The sequence below is a fragment of the Lissotriton vulgaris genome, chromosome 2_1 (genome assembly GCF_964263255.1).
Source record: "Lissotriton vulgaris chromosome 2_1, aLisVul1.2, whole genome shotgun sequence".
Classification (NCBI taxonomy): domain Eukaryota; kingdom Metazoa; phylum Chordata; class Amphibia; order Caudata; family Salamandridae; genus Lissotriton; species Lissotriton vulgaris.
In genome coordinates this window covers 884,406,772-884,422,475 of record NC_141687.1, presented here as the reverse complement: position 1 = coordinate 884,422,475, position 15,704 = coordinate 884,406,772, and positions in this window count along the sequence as shown.

Here is a 15,704-nt window from a genome sequence, read left to right as displayed (position 1 = left end):
CAACACATTACACACAGTACTGCCAGAAAGAAGGCCTGTGCACGGCGTGACACGTTAGTGACCCACACATCAGACATCTCTTCAACTTGTGAAGCTAAGTGCCACTATTACCTGACAGCTTCAAGATGGCCCCAAAGAAAGGCGCTAAAACTGCTACCAAGAAAGCGGCCAGTAAGAAGGAGCTTACCACCACCACTGGTATGTTACCCCAGATGTTTTTTGGAAAACAAAAAACTGTGCCTGCCGCACCAACCTCTGGGGAGGAAGCTAGGAGCAGCACCTCCAAGTCTGTGGTCCCAACCCAATCTAGGCCCCAGTCTGTCACAGAGGCAGTCATTTTAATCAAAGCAACACCGACAAGCAGTCATGTTGCCATTGACTTAGCTCTGACGCCACGTAGGACTCAATTATTGCAGGAAACTCAGAGAAGTGGACAACAACAAGAAAAACTGCCACAACTGCCAATAGTAGTTCCTCCCGAAGTAGGTGCAGTTCAAGAGATTGAGCTTCATGCTGATGATGTAGAGCAATCTGGTCCAGAAGATCCATTGTCTTCCAGATCCCCAGTTAGAAAAAGGAAAGTTATTGGTGCATCATCATCTTCTTCAAGCCCCTCCTCCTGATGATCTATACACCACTTGGATCCTGCCTCAGTCTAGGAGTGAGACAAGGCACAAGACAACTTGGAAAATGCTAGGGAAAAAGAAGGTTCCAGAAAGCCTTAGAGTTATGGAGGCAGATGTAGAAGAGGAGGATGATGATAACGTCATCATGGATGTTATCCTAGCCCCAGTGGAGGCAGACGTTACCCCAACCCAGCTTCCCAGGGGGGATGTGGCATTGGCACCACAGATCCAACCACCGCCAGCTGCCATATTTGCAAAGTCCCAGCAGCGACCTACATCCACAACCACCACAGTAGAAGTAGGTACTGCATAGAGTTAAATGTCAATACGCCCACCTACTGCCAGTTCATCTGACATTGGCAGTCCCACCAGTGTCAGACAGTTGAGCTTCCCAGTTTGGGACTTCCTTTCGTTTAGCCAGAAGGATGCAAACATTGCCATATGCTGCCGCTGTGGAGCAAGTGTTACTCAGGGTAAGCTTGGTACAAACTTTGGCACCGGAGGCCAAACAACCCATTTGAGAAAGCACCATACGATTCATTGGGAATGCTGTTGGTTAAGGGGGTAAAAGCCGGCTGGGCAGGGAATCCAAATCTGATCATGGTGGAAGGTGAAGAAGAGCAAAACATCTTAATTACGCATCACAGCCCTCTCCCCAGCAGTGCAGTAGTATCGCTCACATCAGCAACATCGCAGTGGCACAAGATTCAGGTCGAGACACTAAGGCAACAGAGGACAGTGACTGCCCCACTGAAATACACATTGAGCCTACCACCACCTGCTTTCAAGAAGTCACCTGCATCAGTGGCATCATGAAAGAAACATTTTTAGGCTACTATTCCTGCCATATTTAGGCCAGAAGGGCAGTATGAACGCAACTACCCAACGGCATGTTTGTACAACGCAAAGATGGCTAAAATGTTATCACTGGGCCTCTGGAATGGGTGGGTTTTCTTGAATTTGTGGCAGCCATCTGCCGAAATGGAAGGTTCCCAGCTGGTTTATTTTTGATGGAGTTGCTGTTCCAGCGCTACATTACGATGTGCTTGAATTACTTGAACAAGCTTTGCAGAAGAGTGCTGTTCACAGTATCCATCTGACAACAGACATGTGGACTAGTTGCCAAGCGTCTGATTACATGTGCATCACTTCACACTGGATCTCTTTTGTGGGGGCTAGAGAAAAATTATCTGAAGGTGTGGACACTGCTGAGATTTTTAATGCTGCTCGGAAGCATGCAAGAGGAGTTATGTTCACAATGGAGAAATCCCATACAGCTGCAAACATTTTGAAAGACTTTAACAACAAGGTATTTGAATGACTGCGACCAAGAGGGCTTAAGATTGGATTTGTTGCCACGGACAATGGCAGTAATATAGTTAAGGCTATGGCCGATGGTGGGTATTTCAGGGTCATGTGCTTGGCACACTGCGTCAACATCATTGTACAGGACTTTCTAAAAAAAAAACACCAAGTAAGCAACTTACTGTCCACCTGCAGAAGAATCTGCTCTCATTTCAGCCATTCATTTAAAACCTGTAAACAGCTGAGGCTCATTCGACATGATAATAGAATGGCAGTTAAATCACTTATACAGGAGGTGCCAACACACTGGAAATCCACTTATTACATGCTCGAACGCCTGTTTGAGCAGTACAGACCTATCAATGAATATGTTATGTAAAGAGGGGATGCTACTGTGAAAGGCATTAAGAAGGACCAATGGGGCCTATTCAAATGCCTGAAAGAGATGCTGCTTCCTTTTGAGGTGTTCACGCAGGAAGTCAGCAAAGAGGACAGTGCCATGGGCCAAGCTATCCAATTGTTACACATGCTACAGGAGCAGTTAAAGGAAGTGTCTGCAATGTACACAGGTGTGGAGGAAAAAAAGTATGACATGGTGGAGAACTTAATCCTTTTCTTGTCTACTAATACAAGGGTGCAAAGAGACATTGTGTCCTCCAAACATTACATCTGTGCCACAATTCTTGATCAACGGTACAAACCATTACTGTCCACTTTCATTCCTTTTTCAGACGATGATGCTAGAAAAGACAAAGAACGGCAAGTAATTAGAGGCCCACTGCTCTGCTGCACTTCTACAAGTCCTGTGGGGCAGCCTTCAAGTTCAGAGCCTGAGGGTAGTGCTTTTGGCGCACAGCAGCCCAACCAACAACAAGAACACCATAAACAACAAGACCAGGAGCATAAGCCCCCAAATCTTCAACTGAGTGGTTTCTACTGGCAGGGCCTAAGTCCAGTACAGAGGCGAGGGCAAAAGAGATCAAGCAAAGTGGAGCACCAGCAATGGACATTGAGCGAATGGTCTATGCCTATCTGGATGAATCAACATAGGACTACCTTGATAAAAAGCCATTGGTGTATTGGTATGCGAAGTGATGCTAATGGCCAGTGGCCAGCAGTCTGGCAATAAACTATCTGGCTTGCCCTGTAGCCAGTGTCTCCGCCGCGCGTGTTTTCAGTGCTGCTGGTGCGGTTGTCACAGTGAGAAAGGCCAGTCTCTCACCCCAAAATGTGGAGAGATTAACCATGATCAAAATGAATCAGCATTTTATACCATCGGGTTACTCCATACCTAAAGTACCACATGAGGAAGATGCAGGAGACTCTGGTCATGGAAGTAGTGTGTTAGATGACCTACTTCTTGGCGAACCACCAGAGTTTGGGGACGAGCTCTACTTTCCTAACTACTAGGCTTTCTTACATTCTTTGACACCCCCCACCTAAAAAAAGATCGCAATAGAACATTATTTACTTTATTTATGCATGTCAGGTTGACCAATTCATCCCCATCGTCTTCCTCTTAGACACATTTTATTGTCAGATTAGAGTTGCAACTGTGTGCAGTGAAGAAGTCTCGACTCACCCTTCAAAGTGAGTTCCCTCAAGCCAGGCATTGGACGGAGAATACAAACAAATGTGTGCCTGCCTCCAACCCTGGGCTGTGACTACCGATCCTTTCCTGTCCTAAAGGGACTGCCCTACATGTGACATTATTATAATTCGATTTACTCTGGCAATTCTCTGCTTCATGAAGAAATTGAGGACCTGCACTCTACTCTGCAATGTACCATATATCGATCACGATGAGCACCCCGGAACAACGGTAAATGCTGGCATGCATTACACGCGGAGTGATTGTTGTTTGTTGTGATGTGTAATCATCGTGTGTTGAGAAGAGATGATTCATGTGGTGGTAGGCAGTGTGAGACTGGGTGTTTGTTTGTTACGCTTAATGTGTTAGTGATGATTCACAATGTTGGTAGTCTACCGACGGCTGCTCAATAATTTTGAAGGTTATTGCTTTTTCCTTCCCCTTTGAGAGACAGTAAGATTCCTTCACCGGTCCACTCCACAGTCCACACTGCATTGTTCTCTGCTTTATCCTGCCTAAATGAGTTAGACCCGACCAGTTCCTTCGATAATGTAAAGTTAGCAAACACAAATCTAGTCTACACAAAAACGTACTCATTCTTTCCCTTCTTATTGTTCAACAACAGAATTGTACTACTACAGGCTGATTTATTGCATTTTTTGACTCAGGACACAGTTGGTACGGAGTTAGACACCATACTCAGAGTCAGAATCAGGAGGATCGGAGATTATGGAATTACTCGGGCCTGGGCATGAGCAGGACTACTGCGAGAACTGCCACCAGAAGAAGATGGAAGTTTTCAAAGTCACTGAAACCAACCGATTTGGATGATGACTTAGAAGTGGCCCAAAGGTAAACAACTGACCTATACAGGTCTGTGTAGTGGTGGCAAGTGGTTTGACGGACAGCAGTGTGCTAATTTTTTACTTGATTGGGAAAAAGCTATTTTGCTGGGGGAGCAGAGGGGTGCTCACTGCTATCTGGTTCAAATTTGAAGCTAAGTGGTGGTTGGGTGGGTGGGTACCTAACCGCATGCACCAGGCACCCAAGATTGACAGACAGTCCAAGAGGAATGCATATGCAACTCCCTATTTGGCAATACAATATAATTTTTTCTCTTTGATCATTAGAACTCTGTGTTGTTTATGTTTGTTTACTTGACTCCCACAGATATTTTTATTTTATTTACTAAGTATCTTTCACAGCTCAGTATAACAGTAAGTACATAATGTAACTTTGGTCTCTCTGGGGACAGACGGACTATTGGAATTGGTTTATCTGTTCTAGTACTCATCATTATGCATGCATTTCCTTTTCCTTCCATTACAGATTTATGATTGTCAGCTGCCAAGATGAAAGTTGTCCTTGTGCATTGTTTGTCTTTTTCAAACCTTTCCCTCAAATCCCTCAAATCCCCCTTCCCATCATTTCATCAAACCCCTAACCCTCTTCCCCTGGGCTCTGTTATTTAATGAGGTGTGACTAAATTAAATGTACACAATTAATTGATCACACATTTGGGGGGATATTCTCAAGAACTTATGATAATTATAGCAAACTTAGCTTAACGCAACTCTTCACATCGCAGTTCATCGCTTTAAAATAACAGTGTGTTAACGTTGTATTCACAACACGGCAGTACCATGCGATAGGCCCACGATAACGTGTCAAATGTCAGCAATAAAGTCAACGCGACACTGCACAAATGCGAAACACGAACGTGAAAAAAGTCGCGATGAGGCCAATCACGATACAAAAATCAGCAAAATCCAGCGACTGGAATGCAATTCTCACACATCAGACGGGAAAATCACCATAAAAGTAGTAAAAAAACATACAAACAAAAGCCAAACAACAGCGAACCACAATAGATGTTGCTGGAGCAAGTACTGAGGACAACCAGAACCCCACAAGCCCCCTCCTGGGACCTCGGGGTTAGGGAAGGGCAAGGACAAGAAGAGTAATAAGAAGTGGTTCAGTCCACAGAAAAACAGGATCCTGATAATGGAGGTGGCAGAACACCATCAACTACTGTTCGTAACCTCCACTGTGTCATTGGCAAAAAAAAAAATGGAATATGGCAGTCCATCGTGGACAATGTGAATGCAGTCTGAAGAGGACAATCGAAGAGGTCAAGAGGCACTGGAATGATGTTGTCGTGTTTATATCTAGGACCCTAATTCGATATTCCCGATTTATGCCCTTGTGAAGTTATAATCAATAATATCCTGATAAAGGCATAAGAATCAGATCCATATTCAGTAATAACCCATGCAGTCCAAGGCACAGCACGGCTACTCCCATCGACTCCTAGAAAGCACAACGGGTTCTTTAAACAAACCAAGCCTCCAGCAGCCCGGGAAATCCCCCCTGCTTTTGTTTTGAACAAGAACTCCTGAAGCCCAGAAAGAACTGTTAGTTCTTAGTGACGTCTTATGTCCAACCTTACGTCAAACCCGGCACCTTTCAGGTATAAAATACCAACAGTTGCCTTAAGCAAACACACAGTGGTTTAGAGCAGAGCGGCCATCTACTTGCCCGAGAGCCCAGCTGATGCGAGAGCCCACGGAAGCCGCCCCTCCCGATTGATGCACTGAAAGAGACGCTGTCTTTTTCTCCAGCCGAGAAAATCCAGCTCCGGTGTTTCCAGCCTACCCTTGCGGGTTGCTGGAATATCGAGTCCTGAGGAAAGAGATACCAGACCTCCCACATTCTATTACCAAGGTACGGAGCTGACTAAACCCTTAAGAGAATTCTTGATGCAGATTCTTGGCAAAATAATCTTAACCAACTTAACTTAAACTGCTACTTACTTATCCCTTCCCACGTATTAGGCTTAGGTCAGGTACACCGGGTAGGCTTAGTTAGAAGCACCAGTTAAGTACGTTAGTCAATGTATTTATGTATGTATATATTTTATCCATTTTAAAGTATCATATGGCTAAGAAACCATATCAATGCTTTTTCAGTATTATTTCATAATACTACTTTTACTGTACGCACTTTACTTAACTTTAAGTATTGCAATTGTGGCAATTCATTTCTCTTGCATGAGAAAGAAGGCTGCTCAATAAATAACACCTTTTTATTGAAAACGCCCGTCTCTCTATTTCTCTGCACTCTGGTGAAACTAACTCTGCACTGCTGACTGAGGGAAATAGCGGTCTATTGTTTTCACACAACTCTAGAGATATACTCTTATTCTGAGGGAGCAAATTTGTCATGTTTATGCGGTTGTCGGAAACTGAATCCCTTCTTGTCTGAGCCAGGGGAGCTTGTCCCTCCCTATTCATTCAAGAAAGTTTCCAGTGACCTCTGAGCTAGCAGGCGCAAATCTAAATTAAGTTTAACATAGTCAGTAGAGACCTAGATGACCTCAGTCCTGCGTTTACACTGCTGTTTATGTTATTCCAATGCGCAGAGCCTATTGGGAAAATAGGAACTACACTACATGGCGCCCAACGTTTGGTAAGGCGATAATCTAACGCAAGACACTAGAGTAACTCAGTCGTGCTTTTTCACACAAACCCCTTTTTCCTGTAAAAAAACTCCAATAGACGTCTGGAGTGGGTGAAAGGTTAATATCCGCCGGAACTTAGTAGGATGAGAATCCTATGTATTAGTTTTTGGTTTGATCAACGTTGAAGGATACAGTGTTCCAAAATACTGTGCACCTAATCTTTGTTTCCTTGAAACTCGATCTGCAACAGAAAACTTTCAGTCAGTTAAATGGCAGAAAGTGACGAAGAGAGGGAGTGAGCAAGAATAGCAGCTCGACTCTTAGAGGAAGACACAAGTCTCCAAGAAAATGACCCGAGTGTTATAATCATTCCGGTCAACGTAAGAAGAACTCTAACTCTTAAACTTATAGAAAACGGACTGACACCACGAGGTGGTACAGTCATATTTGTGGTAAAGGCACATGAATATCGGCAGACAGAGGTATTCTATTCATGGATACATTTTTCAGCAGCACACACTGTGACAAAACAATTCCACTATTACAAAATAGAGGAACCTCCGGATGAATATACTCCTTTCGAGGACATTGAAATCCCACTAAATTACCAAGAGCACCTGCTCTGGTTTAATGGCGCCCTAAAAAATAATAATAACATCACCAGTCACGGTCCAATAGGTAGACCAGGGGCAACGTGGCCGGTTCTAGCCAGCTACGCAACACACCCAGACATTGAAACAATGTCAAGCGAAGAACTCCTAGTTAAGCTAAAAGAATTAACAAAAGCATATAGAGAATTAGTTCAATTGGCAAAGGATGATATAAAGTACCTCCAAAGATTGAAGGAAACAGACCAGCAGACCAACCATTTGAACTCGCCAGAATCATAGAAAAATCCTATGAAGAACTAGGAAGAGATAGTTTGGGTGGGAAACCGGTAAAACTCCAACTAACTGAAAATCCTGAAAAAATATTTATTAAAAATAGTTTAAAAACTCCAAAAAAGAGTTGGGAAGGTAATAAACAAACCATTCCCAGGGAAAAACGTTTCCAGTCCAGAGAAAGGTCTCCTCAGCGGAGTGAAAAATCTCGAGGTCGAGAAGACAAGTCTCCCCAAAGGGAGCCCTCTGAAAAAAGATACAACCTTAGAGATAGGGATACAATAAGAAAACCTGACAGATATCAAGATGTTGATACACATCCCTCTCGATCCTTCTCAATCAATCTTTCTCGATCTTCCTCACAGAAATCGGAAAGAAGAGGACGGTCAGAACATAAAGAAGAGCACTTCAAGTCCAAAGACAAGGAACCTGCTCATCAAAGTAAAAAATTACTATTTCCCAGAAAGAAGGTAGCAAGTATTAAGATTAAACATGGCGAGAATTCTGAGGACACAGCTGAAAAACGGAGAGTGGGCCCAGACAATGTTAGACAGCGCAGCAGAAGTGACCATAGCTCGCAAGATCCTGATGAATCTTCTGGAGACAGTGGACACGAATGAGTACATTCAGGTGGAAACTGTAGACACACGGGTTAGTGTGCCCCATAAACTATATGAAATAACATTACGTATAGAGGGAGATAAAATTAGAAAAAAAGGTCTCTTTTGGGAAAAACTTTCAAAAGGCTATGATATTCTGTTAGCTGAGAAAGACTGGCCACCAGAGTTTGTCAGGGAATGCCCTCATGGCGAAGAAATGATTATGCCTGCCTTCTCGAATCACATCCCGATTCCTAAAAAATACACATTGCCAAGAAAATGGGCAGAAGCCCAAGCTCCTGCTTTATACAAAAATCATGTAGGATGGGACGAGGACTCACCTCACCACAAGATCCAGTTAAAAAATCAGCCCACTGCACAAAGGCAGTATCCAGTTAAGCAAGAAGCTAAAAAACAAGTCAGGGAGATCTTAGATCAACTTGAATATCAAGGGGTGATCGAAACATGCACCTCTCAAATGAACAATCATTTGTTTCCTGTCTCCAAGCCAGACGATTCATATCGTCTAGTTTTGGACTACAGACACCTTAACTCCTGTTGTAAAACATTTGCAGTCCAAAACTCACATAGTGCAGCACTAATGAATAACATTGTGCGCAAAAAATATAAAACGACATTAGACATCTCTAATGGATTCTTTTGTCAAAACATTGCACCAGAAAGCAGGTATTTGACCGCTTTCTCAATAATGGGATCGCAAAAACAATTTTGCCAACTCCCACAGGGATTCAAGAATAGCCCAGGATTATTCTCAGCAAGGGTAACAGAGTTACTACAAATATATGATGATGAAGCATTATCATATGTCGATGACATCTATCTCACAGATGATGACCTGGAGACTCACTTAAAAAGGGTGAACACCATAATACTTTGATTCGCTTCAGAGGGTTACAAATTCAACTTTAAAAAGTCACAAATTGCCCATCTTACTGTCCTATTTTTAGGATATGAATTATCAAGTGAAGGCAAAAGCCTGGCAGACAATTTCTTAGAGAAAGGTGCTGTACTCCAAGCACCAAAAACGCTGAAGAATTTACAATCAATACTAGGTTTCCTGAATTTCGGAAGAACATACATTCTAAATTATGCTGAGAGGGTTAAACCTATATGAATTAATCAGATTTCAAACAAACAAATTAGACTCAGAAACACACAGAGATTTTGAGATCATTGCAAACAGACATGTTAAATAAAACAAAATTGCAAACACGTGAAAATACATGCAATCTTGTAATCCGAGTCATCCCAGGAAGATGCAGATTCACATACCTGACCTCTAATGAGGGAGCAACGGTACCTATAGCTTACAAATGTCATTTGTACACTTAAGCTGAAATGAAATTCAGCTCTACAGAAAAAATCCTGACTGCGGTTCAAACTGCTGTAGCAAAAAAAAGAGCCCTTGTACAAGGTAAACGAATAATAATCGTTACACCGGTACCTGCCTTAGAAGCAGTAACAAAAGCAAGCATTCCAAATGCTAAAGCATTACATCCGAGATGGATACAATAGGTTAATTCTCTTGCTGCAACAGACGTAGTATACGACTTTGACCCTAATTTAAAAACACAAGAATTTCTCCAATATATATATGAATGTCCTCTGCCAGTTAAATCCTGCCCCTAGAACATTACGGTTGTATAATATATACAGACGGATCAGCACAACCCGCAGTTGGGGGTAAACAAGCATATAGTGGTGCATGCGCGATCGTTAAAGGTCGATCGCATGGAGGGAAATTTAGACCAACGGTCACTAAAACTCAATCTCTAGGAGATTGTACAGCTCAGCGAGCTGAATTACTAGCATTTAAGATGGCGCTTGAAAATACTGATCGCGAATTCCCCACACTAATAGTGTGCGATTCATGTTACTGCGTTCAGTCTTATAATGAATACTTGCAGAACTGGGTTCTAAATGGCTTCAAAGATGCAAAAGGTGGCACAATCAAGCATGAAACGCTTTGGGAACAAATAGTTCTTTTACAGAAAGAACTACAAAAGACTCACATGATACACACACTGAGTCCTCAACGTGATGGCGTTCACGTTGCAGGGAATTCATTGGCTGATGAAGCCGCGAAGGCAGCTGTGCAAACGGCTTCCGTAGCTGCAATCAACCGGTCAAAAACAAAAATAGACAGCGACATATCACAAGCTGTCAGTGCGTCAGTAAAAGATGACAGAAAAACACTCCCGAAAGGCTTTCCAGTAAAGTACTCATACATAACTGATGCAAACAATGTTCCATTTGCCCGAACCCCCGGAGTGGAGGATAGAGCAATTCCAAACATGGAACACAGGTTAGGACTAATTTCAGCGGCACACGAAGGGTTAGCATCTGCACATGCTGGTATTTCCGCCACTACATCATTATTAAAACAGAGATATTGTTGGCCGGGTATTAGGAAGCAAACTAAGAACTATGTTCTAGAATGCGAAATATGCCAACGGATGAAAGTATCAACAGTAAAACGACCAGCACAGACGCCCCTTCTAATCTCAGATAAACCATTAGCGTGTGTTTACCTGGACCACTGTGGTCCCTTACAAGGGATGGCAACTATAAATATATCATGGTCGCAGTGGATTCCTGTACAAGATTCATTTGGATGTGGCCCCAGCACTCGGCTGATGCCAGAACTGTTATAAAAGATTTGCGAGTCTTTATTGGCACATACGCAATTGGCATGCTACATTCTGATCAGGGTCCTGCGTTTAGCTCTTGAGCTTACAAAGAAGCCATGAACAGCATGGGCATCGCATTGCGGTACTTTTCTCCCTTCCATCCGGAGGGAAATGTGGTTGTGAAAAGGAAAAACCGGGACATAAAGCAATCTATAACGGCAAGGGTATTAGGTTTGGGTGATGGGTCGGTCAAACATTTAACAAGTGTCCAACGTAATCTTAACAATCTGCCAAGAAACTCTCAAAAAGGTCTCACTCCATACGAACTATTGTTTGGAACTAGAATGCTTATTCAGGATCTTGATAGTCACACTTCAGTGGTAGAAGAAAAATCCTTTGATATCAAAGATTGTTTGGCTGTTTTAAAGGATTTAAATGAAACAAGAAAAAACCTGAGTAACAAAGTTGAAACTACAGCCGACAGCCACTGAAGAAAAACCACCTGTCCCAGCAAGACCTGTCTGGATTCCAAAGATTGGGGATCTGGTCAGAGAAAAGATCGCGGTAAAGAAGGAATTTGGGCCTTCTTACAGAAAAGCAGTACCTGTCTTAGCTATCAACGGAACAAGATCAGTTGTACTACCGCCACTTGCTGGTAAAAAGGAGAATCGAGTTGTATCCATCGACCTGGTAAAACCACAATCATGTGGCCAATAATAAGTAGTAGGCCCAGTGGACTCCCAAGAAATAGCAGAATACCAAAATTTGCAACGATCCAAGAGGTTCAAACTGAGAGACTAATCACATTTTATAAACCTGCAGTAAATAAAAAAGGACTATGCAACAAAGCCATGGAACTTGTTCCTCTTGAAACACAAATCTCACCAGTTCGTCAGGAAACACCTGTCTACAACGATGTAGCCTCGGACTATGCAAATGAAATAAATAAAAATGCAAAAGGAAATGAAAATCCGGAAGCAATTCCAACAATTGACAGAACTGCATCAGGCTACTTCATCAATTTCGACGATTTCTCTGAAGATCCAAGCGAGCATGAAGAAACGCCTCCAACAAAAACTTTTGAAAACAAAGTAATTTAACTTTTTCACCAACTAAAAGAAACATATATAATTTCACCATGGATCATGGTTCTATGTTTGGGAAAATTCACTGATGGGAAATATAGTACAATGGACACAGCAAGTTAGAACATCAACTTGGTCCTAAAGCCTAACACATCCTCTCACATCGAGAAAAGAGAACTGTCATCAGTGAACATCACAGCCAATCCAATACCCGGTGGGGTAGCATGGGACAGAACTGATTATGACATTTTTGTTCCGGTCGAACTCTTGAAGTATCCCCACCAGCTCAAGATTTCATTAAGTGACTTTGTGACACCTAGTACCTTGTCTGATGACTGGGACTTTGAAAATATTAATAATATGATGTCAGATTTAGTAATGTCAGCCACGTTTACTGAACATGATTATTTGCAGGGTTCAACGAATTATGAAGAGTTATACTGTTACAACCATTATGGTGATCACTATTTGCATAAAACTGCTCAGCCTAGAAATGTTTTATCTTATAACCAGTGGGAACACTGTCCAACTCCACCAAAAGGCAGTTTGAAAACATTTTATGAGAAATTCCAATACTTCTCAGGATTTAATAACAGTGATCCAGGAACGTTTTATTTTAAAATGTTAAATAGAACAGGAATGAAAACAATAGTAACAAATACTAAATTGATTTATTAAGAAAAATGTTATAACAAAATGTCTACATTTGGTTTCGAAATTTGGAAAAACACCATTGAAACAAGAACAATCTGGGGTTCCAAAGATTGGCAAGTACAAGGCCTAGAAGCACTATTTAGGGCCTGCATGATCCCAGAACAAATTATATTTTTGAATGACACAATTCAACAAACTACTTGTCTTGGCCTAGCTAAGATAAAAGACTTAAATACACCGTCTATTCCGAAACCCATACCTGATAGTGACAGCACTACTGATGTGGAAATAGACGCATCTCATATTTTACACCAAAACAGAACACATACTGATTGGAAAAAGTGGTTGATCTAGCCAACCAACACAAATAACTGTCAAGATAGATTCCTGAACAAAACACAGGGGTTCAAAATGACCAGACCAGACCCTAGATACTACCAGAGACAACATCCAGGGATAGTTACAACATACAGTGTAGGGAAACTATGCCTTGAGTGGCTACAGAAATCCACACTGGCTGAAATTAAGCAACACTTGACTTTACTTAAAGACGGTGCGGACTTGTGCGATTTCATAATGGGACCACACAAACAGCGTCAAAAACGTTTCATAGCGGCCGGTATATACGCTGCGTACAACGAAGCATGGAAAGTAATGCAAATTGAGACAGCAGAAAAAATACGAGAAATTGATCGTATACATTTGGAAAAATCACTTTCTGTTGTGGACAATGGGTTAACGACTCTGTCTTCCAGAATATATTCACTGGACAGCATTGTATCATCTGCTTTTGATATAATAGAGCAGGACTTACTAATGTTACAACATGGTCAGTCTCAATTACGTACATTGTACAGCTTGGCTGGACGTTGCAAAACCTACGTTCAGGCAACGTGCAATGGCGTTTGATCAACACAACATCATTATTTTCTATCTTTAACCTTACTGATAAACAAATCAGTTTGGCACAAAAAGGAGCAGACTATACGATTTTAAGCATTGAAAAACTCGAGAGATTACCATTGACAATGTCAGAGAGACCTGTCATTGAATGGATAACACATGGAACGATTACAATTCCGATTACAACTTTCCAGTTTAAATACTGCCAAGAGTATATACCAGCAGGCCAGTATGAAAGGTTGGGTAAAGAATACATCAAATCAACCTGGGATTTACCTTATACACACAGATGTTATAGTGAAGGAAACAAGGAGGTATTTCTTAGTGGTAAAAATTGTAAAAAATCACTAAGCGGTACACTTCTGTGTCAAGGTATTAATTTGCATGGAGCTTGCGAAGGGTCTTCAAACAACCTTTCATGTCACCTGCATGGCATGCCTGCAAAACAGATAGAGCCATTTTTTAGACCACTTTCTAACGGTAGTTACATTTTAATAAGTGACCACAGCTGTTGTGGCATGCTGCCAGGAAAAGCCTATCTGACAACTGTAACTTCCAGGGCAGTTTGCTGTATGCAAGTATTGTATCCACACAGCAATCCAGATATGGGGGCTGCATTATGGCCTCGGTTGAATATCTCTTCTATTCAAATTGATACTTTAAGCAGAATGAAGTCTATTCTTTTACAAACAACTGTGCCTTTAACGTCATCAAAAGAAACATATGATCTGCAAGTTGCAAGGACAGCAGCAGAGATACATACTCTTTTATCAACAAATTGCCCCGTACATTTCGTAGAAGTGTTAAGCCAAATTTTAAACATGTCTGATACCAGTGGCATCGCACATGTATTTAAGACAATTTTTTCGGGACAGTTAGCACCCTTTGAAACAGTTCTGGGCATCTTCCCGAATTTTGTCCATTCTGTCTTCGGCGGCCTACCCTTAATCTTGGGACTCGTGGCAGGAGTTTTATTTTCACTCCTTCTGCACCGATATGGCAAGCCAATCCACAGACAAGACTCTAGCAACGATGGAAGAAACGATCCTAGCAATACGATACCGAGACCGTATCACTAAGGTCCTCGAATTGGCCCGGCTAAGAGATCTGAATACAACCTGGTGTCTTTCATTCAGACCAATCTGGCAAGATTGCGTTTTACCTGTGCTTCGATGTCTGCTATGCGGAGAAGAATGCGTGTTGGACGTCTGTCTTACACTACGATCAGCAGTACCAATCGATACTTTGCTAGGTCCTGTAACGACTCATGCATCGTGTTGTCCCCAGTGGCTACCGATTCTGATGACGGCATTCGTTGAGACTTCACCACTACGAGTAGGTGGTGGTGAGGTACGAGAGGGAAGCAGCACCGAACAGGTACAACCTTCTGCGAGCATTGCTGATCCAAACATCGATGATAGCAATCACGCAGAGAATTGCACTGTTGCAGCATTTTCATACAGGGTCGAACTTTCACCTGATGTGGTAGACCAATTTTTTGAGGGTCTGTCTGAAATAATGTTCTCTCCAAACAACGAGAATAAATCTTAATAAAAACAATGAGCACACAGCGTTCCCTGAACTCTGAATTCGGCCTTCAGTTTTGATAAACGAAGCTACTGAAAACTTGTTGGAATTATTTTTTCCCCTGAAAACGAAATTATTTTTTTTCCCCAGTTCCAAAATATTTACTTTCTTTTGGCACAGAGTACTCTGCTTAAAGTAGAACTATTCTTAGAGAACAGAGCTTCTTTTTTTAGGATACTAGAGCCAATACTTTACCTCAGCCTCTAGCACATATACAGCATTTTGTATAAATATGTGATGAAATGGTCTCGACCTTCTTTTCTGTATTCAGAGCCATTTCATGTGTCATTTTCGCAATTCATTCAGCTGATATATATGCATTTATCTGAATGATGACACTGCTTGAAAAGCGTACAGTACCA